The sequence below is a fragment of the Palaemon carinicauda genome, chromosome 32 (assembly GCF_036898095.1).
Source record: "Palaemon carinicauda isolate YSFRI2023 chromosome 32, ASM3689809v2, whole genome shotgun sequence".
NCBI lineage: Eukaryota > Metazoa > Arthropoda > Malacostraca > Decapoda > Palaemonidae > Palaemon > Palaemon carinicauda.
The window spans coordinates 59142870-59152251 of NC_090756.1; positions in this window are offsets into that span (position 1 = coordinate 59142870).

Sequence of the window (9382 nt, forward strand, 5' to 3'; positions counted from 1 at the left end):
TACAATATTTGGACTTTATTTGTGTTTGTTTAAAAAATTCCAAGAATCAGGAAAAAAATTATTCCACATATAAAAAAGTTATATCATAAAGACATATATAGCATAAAATTTTCATATATTATAAAGGGAAAATATATATATTTTTTTTATTGAAAACATTAATCAGTATTAGCCCACATACAATTTAACCAAAACCTTAGGCAATCGGTTAACAAGTAAATTTTAAGCTTCTTCCTTATCTTACAAGTTGATTCTAATCTCTACCAAGGGCATTTAATATAATAAACCAATTTCTTTATATTCATATCTTAAGGCATTAAAAGTTTGCCAGCTGATAGGGAGATTAACTTATGAGTATCGAGAATCAATAAAGAGTTGAGAGGATATCTTTTACACAGTCTTTCTTCAAACAAAATGACAAACTCTTTGAGATATATTAGGGAGTTTGGTTGGTTATGTGATTATGCTTGCTTGCGAATCTGAAAGAATTTTTTGCGGTTTTCAATGTTTAAAGGTTTAAAGGCCACTGAGGGATGGCAGAGGCCAGGGACAGTGACATTGCCCTATCAAGCACGACAATGCCCTAGAGACTGACCACATATACATATGATCAGCGCCTAAGGCTCCTCTCTACCCTTGCTAGAAACAAGATTGGCCAAGCAATGCCTGCTTGTGACTCAACAGACAGAACATTAGGCTCCCCCGAAACCCCCATCCTTAGCTGGCAAGGATGATGTGGTTGCAGCGACCAAAGGAACTAACGAGTTTGAGTGGTACTCAAACCCTAGTCGGGTGATCACCACTCAGGGACGTCACCACATGTATATTTTAGAATTTTTTTTTTTTTTTTTGACATGTAGTTTAGTATCTTGAAAACGTTCAAATAGTTTATATTGTGGTATTGAAATACCATGTAAGTGAATAAGTTTTCGAAGCCTCAAGAAATATTCAGAGGTTTCTTTTGGATTCCGATTTTAGAAAATTTGCTTAAAATGTAGGTTAGTTTCTTGAAAATATTCAAAAAGTTAAGACATTGAAGAAATAATAGTGAAAAGACGGAGTGAAAATTAATGATATTATGGCGTGTATACATCTTATTGGAATTACTAAGGAACGGCAGGGATCAATTGCCTCAGTTAGGGAGGAACTGCACATCACAACGAACTGGCTAAACTTTGATTTATCTAGCTAATGAATGCTCTACGGATTTAGTCAGTTACTGGAAAGAGAAGATGACAAAATGGCCTCCAGTCCTGGGCGCAGCAGGGTGCTAAGGATCTCCCGGTTTATAGCTTTATAAATATAAATAATAATAAAAAAAATATATATATGAATTAGCAATTGGAATGTTAGAGTCATCAATCACGTTGGGAGGTTACAGCAAGCAGAGAATAAATTTATGAAATATAATTTGGATATCTTGGCCCTAAAAGAAACACGTTGTAAAGGGATTAGGAGGGAAGTCTTAGACCGAGATAGTGTACATATTTAATCAGGAAGAACAGATGGAATTGGAAGAAACGGGGTAGTGATGATGATAAAACAAGTAAAGAAAATGCATCAACGGAGTGGAGAGCTGTAGAATAGTAGATTTTATTTGCAAAGTTTAAATCAAAGCGGTGCAATATGAGTATTATAGTTTGCTATGCACCAAAAAATAATTCCTCTGAAGAAAGGAAAGATAAATTCTATAAAGAGCTGCAGATGGAAATAGATGAGATCCAAAAGAGATATGATAATTGTGATTGGGGACTTCAGTACTAAAGTTGGAAGGAACAATCAAGGGATAGAGAACGTGATGGGTGTTGAGGGTCTTGGCAAAGTTGAAAATGAAAATGGGGCACATTTGATAATTTTCTTTTTAACAGACAATCTTGTTATTGGAAGTACTCTTTTCCAGCACAAGGGCATCCACAAATAGACATGGACTTCAGCAAGTGGTAACTACAAAAATCAAATAAATTACATCACTATTTATAAAGAAAAAAGGAGGACTGAGAAATGTAAGAAAATATAGGGATGCAGATATTGGTATGGATCACCAGCTCCTCATTGCCACACTGAAATTACAACAAAGCAAAACTACAAATATAGATAGGATTGTTAAGTGTAATACAACTAAGCTTCTAGATGATGATCACAGTGAAACATTTATGATTGAATATAGGAATCAATTTGCAGTCTTGTAGACTTTATGAGATGAAGAACAGACAATTAACGATGAGTGGTGTTATAATAAAAACATATACCAGCCAGTTGGAAGTGAAGGTATGGGACATGCAGTTGAAAGGAGAAAGCCATGGATATCAAATGATACTTGGGATACTATAAAAAGGAGAAAAAGACAGAAATTGATTTGTGAAAGTTTTCTAGAAGTAATGAAAATTACAAGGTAGAGCAAGCTAAGTATTCCAATATCGATAGTGAGGTCAAAGGAAAAGGCAGGAGTGACTTGAGAGAATATTTAGATAATAAAGGAGATGAAGCGGAAAAAAGCTATGAATTTAGGACACGGCTATGGTGTAAAAATTGCTCATAGAATTATTAATGGAATCTGTATTGGGGCAATGAAGAAAAAGCATATACCCATCAAAAATGAGAGATCGATCTGATAATACAACAGAAGATGTAGAAAGGCAATGTTGAATAGAACATATTAGTTAGGTTATGATTAGGAAATATGAAGAGAATAATTAGATTTATATACCTGAAGATGAGAAATGAATTCAGTGTGTTTAAAGTCGAAGCTTTCATTAAGAGAATGAAAGCCCATGGGTACGATGGAATAACTGCTAGATGATTTTTGCCGAAATTGAAGTGACTCCAAGAACACTTTCAAGGGGTGTGTAAAGGAAACCCCGATGAATGAGAGCTAGAAGTGTTGGTGAAAAAGAAAAAAAATAGATTAATTTCAATAATCACAGAGGCATCAAACTCACATCAGTTTTCATGAAAATATATAGTTTACTTATTTTAACAAGACTAGAGAGAAAGAGGTATGAAACCCTGAGAGATGAAAAAGAAGCCTTTAGAAAAGGTAGAAGTGGTAAAGCAATGTGTGTGTGTGTGTGTGTGTGTGTGTTTGTGTGTTTGGGTGGGTGTATTATATATATATATATATATATATATATATATATAAAACTCAATACTAAGTTATTAAATATTATCACACCTTAAAATTCCTTAAATCTCATTTGAAAGGATTTAATACTGAGGTATTTAGTAGTATCCGTTAATATTTTTTATATGGATATCTAAAGACATATAACTTCATACCTTATTGTTACTCTTTTAATAGTAAACAGGAAAAAAAAAAAAAAGAAGGTATTGAATATACAGTATGATAAGCCACAACCCTAGTTTGAAACGACCATGGGCTCCACCAGGAAAAATAGCCCCGCTAGGAAAGGAAATGAATAATGAACTTTTTCCCAAAAAACATTTTAATAAATTCAGGTGCGTTAAATAATTGCAGTCACCTAATTGGACGCTCAAGCCTAGAATTATATCAGCCGAGGCATTTTGGCAATCAAATTCAAGGCAAAGAAATTTCTGTAATGAATAAAGAGACCAGATTGCAATTAATTAAGACTAAAGACAAAAAAAGGTTTTCGAATGTCAGTCTATTTTATATTAAGGGGATCAAGTTTGCTCTCTCTCTCTCTCTCTCTCTCTCTCTCTCTCTCTCTCTCTCTCTCTCTCTCCCCATTCCTTTTATACAACGCCAAAGCTTCCAGAATGGCCAGCCCCATTAAAATCAACAACTTACCATTATTATTATTATTATTATTATTATTATTATTATTATTATTATTATTATTATTATTATTATTATTATTATTATTATTATTATTATTATTATTATTATTATTATTATTACAAGCTAAGCTAAAACGTTAGTTGGAAATGCAGGATTACTCAAGACCAGAGAACAATGGTTTTATTTTGGAGTGTCCTTCTTCAAGAATAGCTGCTAACCATACCTAAAGAGTCTCTTTTACCCTTAACAAGGGGAAACTAGTCAGTGAAGAACTACTGTGCAATAATTAACCCCTTCACCAAAGAAAAATTGTTTGATAATCTCAGTGTTGGTAGATGTAAGAGGACAGAGGAGAATATGCAAAGAATAGGCCACACTATTCGGTGTATGTATAAGCGAGGAGAAATGAACAGTAATCAGAAAAGGATCTACTGTAGTACTCTCTGGCCAGTCAAACGAATCAAAAAATCTCTAGCGGTAGTATTTCAAGTCTCTCTCTCTCTCTCTCTCTCTCTCTCTCTCTCTCTCTCTCTATATATATATATATATATATATATATATATATATATATATATAGATATATATATATATATATATATAAATATATATATATATATATATATATTCACACACATATATATACATATATGTATGTACGTTATATATATATATATATATATATATATATTTATATACATATATAATATATATATATATATATATATATACATACGTCATCATTTAGCAGCGTGCTTTTTTCCTATTCGTATGGTGAAGCATGGTTGCCCTCCATTTTAGTACTTTGCTTTGGCTTTTGGGGTGCACCGTAATCCAAACCGGCTGCTCTGCCTCTAATTGCGTAGAACCCGGTAGCGTAAGATTTTGTTGTACCAGCCCACATCTCCCTTCCTCCCAGCAACGAGGAGTCTTGGTGTAGTGAGGTCGACAGTTTTAGACCTGTGAGGTGTCTAATGTTTTTAAAGGTGTTGGAATGTCTGTGTTTGTGTGTGTATTAGTCTCTAACCCCATTTGCTTTATGCAAACTTATCCATCGATTACATACATAATCCTGATTTGTCTAAACGGATAGCAAAGTCTCCGCCTTTCTGACTAGTCTCGTGCAGAGTTGAACCCCCGCCACAGACTTTAAATCCCCTATTACACTTATCCGGTTTCCTACGGCGCTGTCGGTCGCGACGCTAGCATATGTTCAAACCGGAGCTAGTGATAGCAAATCGGCCGTATGAAAGCTCACCCATGGCCGGCCAGATGAACTTTCGCCAGTACTAAATTTGGCCGTACGGCCGTCGTACGTCATGACTGAGGACGTAGCGTGTAATTGCTCAACATATGGTATGACATCTGTCTGAGTGGCTGAAGGACACTCATGTTGACTATTTGCTTCTCTCATGCAAGTGTCCTTTTTTTCTTTTAAAGGTGATACCTAACTTAAGAGTTCCATATATGTGTCGTGATCCATTCGCATATAGTTAAACCAGTCATCTTTTTCTAGTGGTAGCTCCTTCATTAAGTTAACATGAGAGTATTTTTGTCATTTATGCAGCCATTGTTTGAACCAAATCTTCCTTTCTCTTGTTTTCACCTTCAAGTAGCATGCTAGAGCAGTACGAAAGAGAATGTCGTCGAGATAAGACATGTCACTACTCCACCACAAACAGTGCCACCCTGACCCACTTGCCTCCGGCCGTTCAAATACGTGTAATAGCTCTAGCCGTAAGCCAGAATTTTCCTACGGCGCCGTAGGCCAGGTTGGCCAGAGGAAACCGGATACGTGTAATAGGGGCTTAACGAACTCGAAACTTGTTAACTAAATAGACTAAGCCATTGAACCTCTTATATATATATATATATATATATATAATAATAATAATAATAATAATAATAATAATAATAATAATAATAATAATAATAATGATGATGAGGATGATGAAAATAGTTTAATTCAGTTACCAAATATATTAAGCCTCATTTTTTTTCAAGTTATATGCTTACTCAGTATGTAATGCTCTTTCATATACGTAATTTAGTTGGGGGGGGGGGGGTCTAAGAAGGTCAAGCTTATTCTTATCATTCCAAAGAAGTCATGGAGGAGTCGTCTTTGTGAGGAACGATCAGGTATTTATTGAAAGAAGAGTTGTTCTTTTATGGTTTATGGGTTAAAAAAATAATAAAAAAAATGTCTGGTAGTTCAGTGACGATATTGCAAGCTATCAAATACTAAAAATATTATTATTATTAATAAAATTACTTAAATTATAAAATTATATTATTGGTAAGTAAGGTGAGTTACACACAATAATTAATCGAAAATTCATTTCTGTCAATCTATCTATCCATCTGTTTATCTATCTCTCTCCCTATATATCTACCTAGCCATCTATATGTCTATCCATATATATATATATATATATATGTGTGTGTGTGTGTGTGTGTGTATGTGAATATAGTATATATATATATATATATATATATGTATATATATATATATATATATATACATATATATATCTGTGTGTGTGTGCATATAGTATACATACAAATATGTATATATATATATATATATATATGTATACATACACACACACACATATATATATATATATATATATGTATATATAAATATATATATATATATATATATATAAATATTTGATTATATATATGTGTGTATATAGTATATATATATATATATATATGCGTAAAAATCACAGGAAAACATAATGCTCATATGCAGAAGAACCACAGGGAAAATGAAGATACGAAATATACAATTAAGTCCTGACTAGTTTAGTGATACTTCTTCAGAGGACTGATTTATTATATGTGTATGTCTGTATGCATGTATAAATATGTATATGAATGTGTGTATGTGTATTTTATATATATATATATATATATATATACATATATATATATATATATATATATATATTAATCATGTGTAAAAAAAGAATTTATATGTCAGTCTATTTATGTGTCTGTATATGTATACCAGTATGTCTACACGTATGTATATGTCTATGTATATATTATATATGTTTGTGTATGAATGCTTGTCTTTGTATACATATGTATATGTCTTTTTTATATATTTATATAAAGATGTGTTTTACATATACAAATGGTTTGGCTTATGTATTTATATAGACAAAGCTACCGTTATTCATATAAATAAACTGTACTGAAAGTCGAAAACAAGAATTTACCTGTCACCAAAAATGACCCTTTTTGGCAGGTTTTTAATGAGGTTGGATCTCCGCCCAGTAAACAACTGACCTCTTTCCAGGTATCTGATATGGGAGTGTTATTGTTTTGTAAGCCTCTATATGTATGTTCGTACGTTTACTTTCCCTATAAAAAGTAAAGAAACCTCTCTCAATAAATCAGTCCACTGAAGAAGTATCACGAAACTAGTCAGGACTTAATCGTACATTTTGTAATTCAAATTTTCCCTGTTGATCTTCTGCATATATATATATATATATATATATATAAATATATATATATATATATATATATATACATACATATATATATATATATATATATATGACCCGTGCAGACAGCTAATGAGACATCGGCATAGGGGTTTTCTTCATTTATTATAAAAGCCTCGTTCGTAAGTACACATTAAACTAATACACTCTCAGATGAGGGACTTATCAACTCAAGTGCTCATCGGCCACTAACTACTGTCTTTGTTATCAAAATACAGCCATTGCAAAACATGGAGACACATAGGTTTTTGTGGAATACTCATGAATATTATATATGTATATGTATATATATATATATATATATGCCATATATGCATATATATATATATATATATAAATATATGTATATATATATATATATATACATATGCATACTTAGCATATATATATATATATATACATATATATATATATATATATATGCGTATATATATACATATATATATATATATATGTATATATATATATATATATATATGTTGTGTGTGTGTATATATATATATATATATATATACATATATATATATAGATATATATATATATATATATATATACATATATATATATATATATATAGATAGATACGGCATTTGTACTCATATATATATATATATATATATATGTATGTATGTATGTATGTATGTATGTAAACAGCATTAAGAAGACCTGCTTCTGATATAAATTCAAAAAGGCCACTAGAAGTAAATATGTTACAAAAGTTAAATTGCACTGAGAACACCTGCTTCTGATATAAATTTAAAAATGCCACTAGCGCATTGTAAGACACATCATGTCCCAGGATCTTTGCCATCTTCACGAGCCTCAAACAGATATCTATATCTATTCTATTCAGTGCTATAAGTGGGGCATTCAAGTCAACAAATGCCTCAATGTCAAGGGTATCAAACAGTTGTCGCAATATGAGCTGTGTTGGCCAGCCAGCAGAAACTCGTGTGTTATCCGAGTGTGACCCATGCGGAGATGACAAAGAGTAGTCTCCCATTTTCGGGGCATCCCATTATACCTCCAAGGGGATATACCAATCGATATTTCTCTCATTTTATTTTCAGGGAAGACATGCCACAAGGTCAAGCAAAAAGGTCGAAAAATAAGCTGCCACGGCAGAGGTCTGCGCTGTACTGAGTGCCCCTCTAGTCCTGGGTAATTTTAATCTTGGACTATACTCATCATTTTTTTTTTTTTTCAAAATCACTGTCTTCTTCACTCTGGGCTCAGCGAAATCTAATCAACATTTTCCAGAGATAAGTGGAAATATAGTCCCTGGCAAAAAGTTCCTTGGAGTAGGCTCCCTTACCTCCTCCTCCTCCCCTAGCAACCCCACCAGACAACTCCCCAGCCACTGAATTTTAAAGTTTTGCTCTTAGAACGGCATCGCTCTGCCTAGGTGCTTTGTGGAGATTCTACGTCGTTACACCATCCTTGTCTGGAAGGAGGAAAGGCACAACCTTACTTCAATGTTTTCACCAACCAATTCTTCACGTTACCATTAAACACAGGAATACTGTTTCCACAATTTAACACAGGAACAGTGTTTCCATGAATATGAATCGGCGAGTTATATCAGGACAGGATTAGAAATGAAACTATAAGAGAGATAACTCGAGTGCCATATGTGGATGAGATCATGGTAAGGGGTAGGCTAGATTGGGATGGTTTGGAAATGCTCTTCGCACTTCCCAGGAGAGATTAGTTCACCAAACGTTTAACTGTTGTCCACAATGCACTAGAAGAGTTGGAAGACCCAGACCTACATGGCTGAGGACTATGAAGCGTTAAGTAGGAGATAATGAATGAAGTATTGATTTAAAGCCCAAGATAGACACGACTGGCAAAATCTAACTGGGGCCATTTGCTTCAGTAGGCGTGGGAGATGATGATGATGATGTATTATATCAGAGCAAAATTGTCTTCCTATGGAAACAATACTGTAGTTATAATTGTTTACCAAGAGGCATGTTTCACTACCGAGTTTTAATAATTATAACCCTAGTTGGAAAAAGCGGGATGCTATAAGCCCAAAGGCTCCAACAGGGAAAATAGCCCAGTGGAGAAAGGAAACAAAGAAATAAATAAACTACAAGAG